Below are 10,816 nucleotides of genomic sequence, written 5' to 3'. Positions count from 1 at the left end.
TGGCACTTGAGATTGGGGCACATGGAATGAGAGAGGTTTATTGGAGTTGTCAAAAAAGGGTCTTCTTGGGAGTCATGTTATTGATTCTATGGAATATTGACTACAATGAGATCTTTCCGATGGTAAGACACACTTCTATCCGTACTCTTTTAGCTCTTATTGCATTGAATGATTATGAGTTAAAACAATTGGATGCTAAGACCGCATTCTTGCATGGTGAGTTAGAGGAAAAGATTTACATAACGCAACTGGATGGGTATGTTGTTAAGGGAAAAGAGGATCATGTGTTTTTGTTGGAGAAATATTTGTGTTGGCCTCTTAAGGTTTTGATGATGACTTTACTTTTAAATAAACAAACATATTTTAGAGATTGTTTTGTAGGTATATATCCGATTTAATGTGAATCGTTGATGAAGCCTATAACTTGATTCGTGGAAGAAGTACATGTCTCAAATATCCAAGAAGTTGGGAAATTGCTCTTGAAGACAGTTTACTGTTCCTAGAGTTGAAGTTCTGACGAATGTTGTAGATGGAGACAGTGTGCTGTTCCTCACGATACAGGTCCGAAGAAGACATTGACTGGAAGATTACGAAAATTATATTTTCTGTTTTTGGTTAATGTAAAAGGTTAAAATTTAATTAGTTGCTTAATTAAATTTATTTATTAATTGGCAAAATATTTTTTAATTCGCCTAAAAACATGGAGAAGATCAATTCCTTGTTTATCTCCTATAAACTCGGATATCAAAGGGACTTATTCTACACTTTGAATTTGTCTCCTACAATTTAGGATCTTCCTTAAACCATGATGTTTTTAACCGTGCATGTGCAAGCAGCAGTTACATTCCACTTCTAAACTTCAACTAACTTCCCGTTTTCTTTGGGAGCAAGTAAGTTTGTGGAAGTCGTGGGATATGTGCATTTCGTGGAGAAAATGGGCTGAGTGCACTGTCTGCTGTTCCTCCTTATAAAAGAGGGAAATTACGGTTCAGTATGAATGGATGGAAAAATAAAAAAAATGTTGCATTGAGAGAGTCCATCTAAGGGAGAATTAATTGAGAAAAATATTCTAAGTTTTAAATGCCAATTAATTTATAATATTTTTCTTGAGCAACTATTTATTTTTGATCTTAAAGAGAAATGGCCTTGTAAAGGGTAATTGAGTGTTTTGTTGTAATTAGACTTATGGGAAGTCTAAGGGAATAGAGAATAGAAACGAGAGAAGAGAAGAGAAGAGAAGAGAAGAGAAGAGAAGAGAAGAGAAGAGAAGAGAAGTAGGCCTAAGTAGAGAAGCTTTGAGTAAAGCGTTTAGAGAATTGAGAAGCTTCAAGTGAAGCAAACATTGTTTTGTGTAATTGTAACTAATTGCCTAAACATAGTGAGAATTTTGAAATCCCGGGGGGTCGTGGTTTTTCCTTTTGATTAGGCCCAAAAGGTTTCCACGTAAAATTCTTGTCTCCTTTTATTATTCTTCGTTTCGTTTTTTAAAAGGTTTAAGTTTTGTTCTTTACTCGATATAATTCCGCAAAAAGTTGAGTAAAAAATTCTTAAACTAACAACACAACAATTCACCCCCCCCTCTTGTTGCATTCGATCATCCATTAATATTTCTACAACTTCTTAAAATAACTACCCACTACTCACCATAACCTACCACTCACCCATCATACCCATGATTCCCACATTAATTCACCATCCAACCTCCATTCTACCATTATAAATACATGTTGCATACATCATTTGCATGGGACTAAGTTTATATATTCCTACCATTACTCTACTAAAAAGACACTGCCCTCCTACTTACAATTTGCATTCTTAATCAACTATCCTTCAATTGATCTGAACTCATTCTATAATCTGTTAATCTTGTTTTCATCCAATATCATACATTCATTCAATTCTGTTTCCCTGTCTAACTTGAGTGTCGGAGGGGTTTTCCGGGAAATCACCCCCCGGACAAGGCTAACGTTGTATTGCAGCATTTGAGGTATCATCAACGGAAGGATCATAAGCTCTTTCAGCATACTGATAGTTACCCTCGATTACACCTTATATCCAGGTATTTAAATGTCTTTTGCACTTCCTCGTTTCATCACCGAAACAATAATAATAATAATAATAATAATAATAATAATAATAATAATAATAATAATAATAATAATTGACTACTTAAATAAAAGTATATAATAATTTTAAAAGTATATGTATAATGACTAAAACAAATATTTGATAAAATCTATTAAATAAAAAAGATATCATTTTCAAAAACGATTTAAAAAGTTATATTACTGACGTTAAAATAATTACGCGGTGTTATAGTATAATACTCCCTCCGTTCTTTTTTGATCTTTCACTTTGGGTTTTTCACACATATTAAGGAAGATAGATTCTTTGGGTTATAGTGGGTATTATTTTAATTAAATAGTAGTGTGAAGTAATGATTATATTGGAAGTATGAGATTGTAGTGGGTATTATTTTAATTAAATAGTAGTGTGAAATAATGATTGTATTGAAAGTATGAGAGAAAAAATAATTATAAATAAAAGAAAAAGGGGTACATTAAAAGAAAATGGGGGGTTTTAAGGGGTAAAAGTGGGATAAAAACTTTCTAAAAATAAAAAGTATTCTAAAGTGGAAGAACTTTTGAAACTACCCGTTATAGTAATGTGGAAGATCAAAAAATAACGGAGGGAGTACCCTGTTATTTTGTGGTCAACTATTATTATTATTATTATTATTATTATTATTATTATTGTTGTTGTTGTTGTTGTTGTTGCTGTTGTTGTTTGAGTATACAAGCTATTATCATTTTACGACTGATTAGTGTTTTAATATAATAAACATAGATTAAAATACATGTTGAAAATACTTAATATTTAGAACAAAAATGATGTGCGAAATACTATTATTACTTTAGTAAAAAATAAAAAAATTAAAAAAAATTAAAAAAAAAATCTATCAAAGTACACTGTCTATATGCTTAGTCGTTATAATAAGCTATGAATATAAAAGTAACTGAACAACATTTAATTTTATTTCCTATAATTACTCCATGCTTAATTAAATAAATATTTATAAGTGTTATTTCATTAGCATTACTATTGATTTTGCCTTTACGGATCATGAGTATTATAATTCATTAGTGCAAACACATAGAAAGACACCAACGTTAATATTTATTCACTTATATTGTCTTTCTATCTTCCTTTTACACTACAATATATATATATATATTGACTCGTTTAAAGCTTTTGATTACTGTATTGCATTTTTTTTTTATTGGGCTTCTTTTACTAAGAGTTTTTTTATCTGTTAAAGGCTTCTTTATTGTCTTGCAAAATATTTCTTTAGCTCCATTTGGCACATTATGTCCGATAATCCATCATCAAAGATAACTTTGATTGTCATTAAAACACACACATATGACTTTATTATCATTGTTTTCAAAAATCTAACTACATAAGACACACAAACTTGCATTCAAATACGTAATAGAATTCAAATTTTCAACTGCAAAAATGCAAAAACACACAATTTAAACACTAAAACGCGTAAAAACGTGCGAAATTTTATCGCATTCTACCCCCTTAAAAGAAAAGTTACGACCTCGTTACTACTAACCTCGATAAAAAGGTGTGGATATGTCTCACTCATGGAATCCTCAATTTCCCAAGTTGCCTCTTGACTGCGCTAATTGCACCATAGAACTTTCACCATCTTAATACCTTCTCTCCTTGTACTGCGCACCTTGGTATCTAAGATCTCAATGGGTTTCTCTTCGTAAGACAAGTTTCATCAAGATCTAAGGGCTTAGGATCTAACATATGGGATTTATCAAGAACATATCGCTTCAACTGCAAAATATGAAACACATCAATGAATCTTACCCAGCTCATTGGGTAAAGCAAGCCTATAAGAAACTTTTCCTACTCTCCCTGTGACTTCATAAGGTCCTATAAACTTTGGGCTCAATTTTCTCTTCGTGCCAAATCTCATCACATAATCCCCCACGGCTAATTCATCATGTCTTCTCTTAAGATCTGCATAGAACTTTTGTCGATCTTTTGCCGCCTTAAGATTTTTCACGAATCATTTGTACTTGATCAGTCATCTCTTCTAGCATAGCCGGACCCAAAGTAACAACCTCGACAAAATTATCCCAACATGTTGGACTGCGGCACCAATGACCATACGGAGCCTCAAAAGGTGCCGTTTTGATGCTTGCCTAAGAACTATTGCTATGCAAAATTTCACCATACCAAGATACTCATCCCAAGATCCTTGCCTCTCCAAGGCTACAGCTTGTAACATATCCTTAAGAGTCCTATTAGTGCGCTCAGTCTGCCCATCAGTAGCTAGGTGAAAAGACGTGCTCCTTAGAAGTTCAGTACCCAAAGTAGCTTGGAACGCTTCCTAAAATTTTGACACATATCTAGTATCACAATCAGACACTATATATCTAGGAACACCATGATATCACACAACATACTTAAGGTAAGCTCGAGCCAATTAATCCATGTCCCACTGATTGTTCATTGGTATAAATGTTTCACTCATGGTGACTTTATCCATGATCACCCATGAAGTATCATTTCCTGAACTAGTTCTCGGTATACCTAAAACAAAGTCCATGAAGATGTCGTCCCATTTCCATACTGGAATATCCAAAGGCTGGAGTAATCCTGCGGGTCTCTTGTGCTCACTCTTAACCTTCTGACATGTTATACACTTTGAAACAAACTTAGTAATATCCCTCTTCATCCCTAACCACCAAAAAGTGTGCTTCAAGTTTTGATACATCTTATCTCCACCCAAGCGAATAGAGTATAGTGAACTGTAAGCCTCTCTCAAGATCTTATCCTTAAGTTCTCCACTAGTCGAAGATACACACCAACGTCTCTTTTAACGAATGCTACCATCTTCAAATATAGTATATCCCTCTGCTTTTCCCTTGTTTCCCTCCTTAATATGTTCTCTCATTTTCTCCAACAAAGGGTCGCCCGATTGACTTGCCAAAATCTCCTTATAAATAGTAGGTTGGATGGATAAGGATACTAATCGGGATTCTAGCTCCCCATGCTGCATAATCTCACGATTCAATCTCTCGATGTGTCTATGTAGCTCTCTAGGAACAATCATATAAGCTAAGGAATGACTAGTTCTACTTACAACATCAACTACCATATTGTCTTTACCCTCGCGATAATAACTCACGTCATAATCATTAATCAACTCTAGCCATCTCTGCTGCCTCATATTCAAGTCTTGTTGTGTATACAGAAACCGCAAACTCTAATGATCCTTAAAAATCTTGCATTTAACTCCATTTAAGTAGTTTCACCAAATCTTCAAAGCAAAAACAATAGCTGCAAGGTCAAGGTCATGAGTCGGATAGTTAACTTCATAAGGTTTCAATTGCCTAGATGAGTAAGCGATCACTTTCTTATCTTACATCAATACACACCTCCAACTAATTCATCACTATACGCAAGGATATTATATACAGTTGATGTGGATACTATAAGGTCTATTATTGTTTATATTCTTACTTTAGGCGGTTCTCTAATAAGTCAAAGTCAACTTTTTACTTATTCATGACATTGTTGATTATGGAGGAAAATTAAATGGCTTAAACTTCTGCAACAAAGGATATTATATGGCTAAAAGGGCCTAATAAATGCACTTGGTAATACTCATGGAATTGTAGTTGTAATTGGGATGGTTTGAGTGTTATTTGCTCAGCCAAAGATCATGTACATTATAATTGTACCAATGCAAGAACATAGATGTCACTTTTTGCGTACTAACAAAGTGAAGAACGTAGAGATTGATCAAAATGTTGTTGATTTCTTTACTAAGTTGGTTCCGTTCAATAGGTTTATATACATTGCTTAGATTCTTATGGTAGCCAGCCCTTTGGGGCACTTTGAGTGAGCTTTAGAGGTATAAGTGTTCTTGTATGGGTTGAGGCTCACCATGGGCTTATAATCTAAGATAGAATCGGAGCTTGTGTTTTAGCTGGATCATTACAAGAAAATTAAGGTTGTTGATGTATTTACATGGACTAGTTTCGATTTAGTGACTGAGAAGCTAAAGATTGTTAGAACTTTGTATTGATCGCACTAAACAAGGATGTGTTGAACATTTAGAGTATATAGACCTAGATTTGTATATACTACATACTTAGTATAGTAGTGGGACTAAATAAATATATTATAAGTCCAAATTAAATGCTTCAAAAAAAATTTGATGAAATATTACTTTGTTTCATAAGCTTTGCTTGGTGAAACATTACTTTGTTTCATAAGCTTTGCTTGGTGAAACATTGCTTTGTTTCATAAGCTTTGCTTGGTGAAACATTGCTTTGTTTCATAAGCTTTGCTTGGTGAAAAAGCTTTGTTTGGTGAAACACTTTTGTTTCAAAAGAAGGTATTGTTTCATGCATAACTCTGTAAATAGAGGTTGCATGCCAAGGGACATTCCATCCCAATTTCGTATGATTTATGATTTCTCTCTTAAGAATACTCTCATTCTTGTTCTTCCTTTCATGAGATAATATTGAGAGTAATTAACTCTTAATATCATCAAAGTTCATAATTCACTACAACAATTGTATTTACTATTGCAATTTCCTTGTGCTAGAATTTTGTTGTGTAGATTGTATCTCATTTTGAATTTCATTTATCATCCCAAGCACCTTTGTGGGAGAAATATCACAATAGGAAAGTGTATGAACGCCTTCTACTCATATCAAGTTTCCGAGCGACTTCTCTGATTGTCGCAACCTTATCTTCATGGTGTCCATTTGGTGATTTACAAAGTAAGGAGTTCCATTTCCATCCACACAAGGAAAATACAAATCGGTTTGTTTTATTTGTATTTGCATTATATTTCCAATAATCTATTGTGATATTTTTTCAAAGATGGCAAGCGTTAAAGATCTCATTAAAATTTTTCATCAAGTTGGACAATTAATTCGGCATGAAGTTCTGATGATGGCTAATGAAATATTTATTTTCATGGGTATCTTTAGTAAGAAGAAGTATCATGGAAAACAAGTAAGTTTTTCTTGAGATTTAATAATCATAAATTATATTTGATATTTTGTGTTTAAATTTGTGAATAAGTTTTTACATACATTTAAATCTTCTTTTGAATGATCATATACATGTGTTCAAATTTTAATTTGAAGTAAAGCATGTGGGTATTAGTATTTTACAAAGATATGATCTAGAGAAGTGGGTATGTGTTTTTTTGACGATAAAAATTTATAATGGAAATCATAAAGTGTTATTGTTCTTAATAATTACTTAAGAAAAGAGAATAGAAATCTATTCATATGATCATCATGGTTAAAAGGTTTTTTTTTTTTTTTTTTTTTTTTTTTTTTTTTTTTTTTTTGTTTTGTAGTATGAAATAAAAGTACTACAAGGTTAGGATTTATATATTATATATAAATTAAAATTGCCAAGTATACATTAAGTATGTGTTTATCGGATATTGATTGATTAAAGTATGATTATGTTCTATACTTGATGGAATTATTTCTTCATGAGACATGTTTAAAGAAAGTGATTAATTTTGTTTCATCATGTTGATAATTGATGTATGTTGTGTAGCATCAAAACCAAAGGTATGATAATACTGTTTAGCATACTTTCGATTAATCTCAGTTTGTAGATTTGTAATTGTTTTATTTTATTGTTCTAAATATGAAAATAAAGTATCAATTTTATTGATGTAACCATTTTGTGGTTAGTTATGGTAGTTATTGGTAAATAACTACTTATAAGTAAATGATAAATTTTTTGACTTTTGCCAAGTATCTCATGATGAGACAAAATTAAAGTGACATATATTTTATATACCCAAATTTATTCAATATAAAAAAAAAGAAGGGTAATGATTTACATTGAAATACTCAAATGAGTTATGTAAGTACCCAAGTCAATCTAATTATATTATAACTAAGATTAAAGGGTAGAATTTATATGTCATGTAGATATACATGTTTATGTATATGGAGCATATTAAATTTAAATTTAATATGGTCGGACCATTATTTATAATAATTAAGATTAAATTATTATGTAAAATTTCAACAATGTTGAAATTATAAGTAAGTGGTTGTTTTTATCATTACTTATGAAAATAGTTATGAAATAAATGTTATTCTATACAAGAGAATAAGTTAATTTGCATAGATTTTGTAAATTATGTTTTATGGTGATTAAAATTCCATAATGTATATAAATCAAATTATTATTACTAGTTTGTAATAATAATTTTGGTATGTTTATTTGATCCATATAAGTAAATAGATGGTATATAATTTATTCATAAATTATATGTGACAAGTTGATTTGTTTTAAAACTAATAAAGTGATTACTATTTATAAGTATTTAGTTATAAAATTGTGTCGTTTAAGACATGTAAATTATCAAGTGGTATGATAATGTATTTTATGCCTTAAGCATAAAATGTATATTATGGTAAATAAATTCCTTAATGTTTAATAATTTATTTATTATTACTAGGTTGTAATAATGTAAGAAATTTTTCTCAAATTATACATAATTATATGTATGAAATTCAATTTTGAATTGGATCACAAAAAATTGTCATTTCTATTTGTGATTGAATGTTTACAAATAAGGGAGGTAATTTTAAACTTCCAAGTGTAAACTAATAAAGATAATATTTTATCCACAAACATTTGTCCTAGTTTTAGACAAAAAGATTAAATTATCTCTTGTTTGAGATGTTTAATTAAAAAATCATTTTTAAGAAAAAATGCACACTAAGAAATTTGATGATTGGTCAAAGGTACTAGAATAATGTTACTTCTAGTGTTCCATATTTATTTAATGTGGAAGGAGATCCATTGACTTTTAGTGATGCTATGGCATCACAAGATAATGCCTTTTGGAAAGAGGCAATAGATGATGAGATGCAATCCATCATGGGGAATAATACTTGGGTATTAATAAATCTCCCACCGACTTGTAAACCAATTGGTTGCAAGTGGATCTTCCGTAAGAAGATGAAAATTGATGGAACTATTGATAAGTTCAAGACCCGTTTAGTGGCAAAGGGCTTTAGACAAAAGCTTGATATTGATCATTTTGATACATATACACCAGTTGCAAGAATAACCACCATTAGGTTGTTGGTAGCATTGGCTACAATTTATCATTTAGAGGTCTATCAAATGGATGTGAAAACCGCATTCTTATACGGTGAGCTAGATGAGGAAGTTTACATGAAGCAACCCGAAGGGTTTGTTTTGAAAGGACAAGAAAATAAGGTGTGTAAACTTATTAAGTCACTATATGGACTTAAACTAGCACCAAAACAATAGCATCAAAAGTTTGATGAAACTATATTGTCCTTTGGATTCAAGTTGAATCAAGCGGATAAATGCGTTTATAGCAAATTTGATAACCATGGCAATGGAGTTATCATTTTCTTATACGTGGATGACATGCTCATCTTTGGTACTAGTATAGTACATATCCAAGAGACAAAGAATTTTTGTCTAAATCCTTCCAAATGAAAAATATGGGGGAGGCCGATGTGATCTTAGGCATAAAGATCAAAAGAGATGGTGGTCGTATTAAGCTTAGTCAATCTCATTACATTGATAAAGTGCTTAATAGGTTTAAAATTGCAAGATTCGACACCAATCTCAAGTCCCATGGAGCAAGGTATGAAATTTACCAAGCATACCGGAAAACCAATTTCTTAATTAGAGTATGCAAAGATTATTGGATCTTTGATGTATGCTATGACATGTACAAGGCCGGACATAACATTTGCGGTTGGTAAATTGAGTAGATTTACTAGTAACCCGGGTCCCCAACATTGGTTGGCGATAAGGAGAGTATTACGATACTTGAAATTGGGACCATAAATTATGGTATAACTTATAGTGGTGAACCTCCTATTTTGGATGGTTATTCCGATGCTAGTTGGATCACTAATGAAGAGGATAATTCTTTAACTAGTGGTTGGATGTTTGTTTTTGGGGGAGGTGCCATTTCATGGGCTTCCAAGAAACAAATGGTAATAGCAAATTCCACTATGTCTGCGGAATTCATTGCACTCGCCTCGGCGGTAAATGAAGCAAAGTGGTTAAGGAATCTCATGTTTGAGATACCTTTGTTGCCAAAGCCAATTTCACCGGTGGCAATTCATTCGGATTGCACAACGGCTTTGGGAAGAGCTTATAGTCAAGTGTATAATGGTAAGTCGAGACACATTGCTCTTAGACACAGTCTAGTGCAAGATCTTATCATTCATGGGGTCATAACTCTTGACTATGTGAACACCAAGTTCAATTTGGCTGATTTTTCACTAAAGCCATGAGTAAGGTTTCTATTGAACAAGTGTCAGTTGAGATCGTTTATGTCAATAAAGTTTAAAGGAAAGTCCCAATTCACACACAAGTTGAATTCAATGTGGTAAAGTCCTTTAAAGTCTTTGAAAGCAACAAGGATGAATGACCCATAGTTGCTTTAGACCGTGATGACAAGGTAGTCGCTTAAGTTCTCAAGATCAAGGGTTGAAGAGCTCTTGGTGGTATCCTATCACGGGGATATGTTTTACGTAGTGAGAACCTACCTATATAAGTTTGAAGTTTTGGCCACTTCAAGTAGTCAAGATTGGCATATCAGACTATGATAAACTTATGAATAGATATGGACACGACCCTATATAATGTGTCAAGGTAAATGACAATGTGTTATTGGTTTTGTGTGTATTTAACCTTCAAGTGATTGGATGGGCTAGTTGATTCAATCCGTAGGGAC

Source organism: Amaranthus tricolor, chromosome 14 (genome assembly GCF_026212465.1).
Source record: "Amaranthus tricolor cultivar Red isolate AtriRed21 chromosome 14, ASM2621246v1, whole genome shotgun sequence".
Classification (NCBI taxonomy): Eukaryota; Viridiplantae; Streptophyta; class Magnoliopsida; order Caryophyllales; family Amaranthaceae; genus Amaranthus; species Amaranthus tricolor.
Note: the sequence above shows the minus strand (reverse complement) of the source record.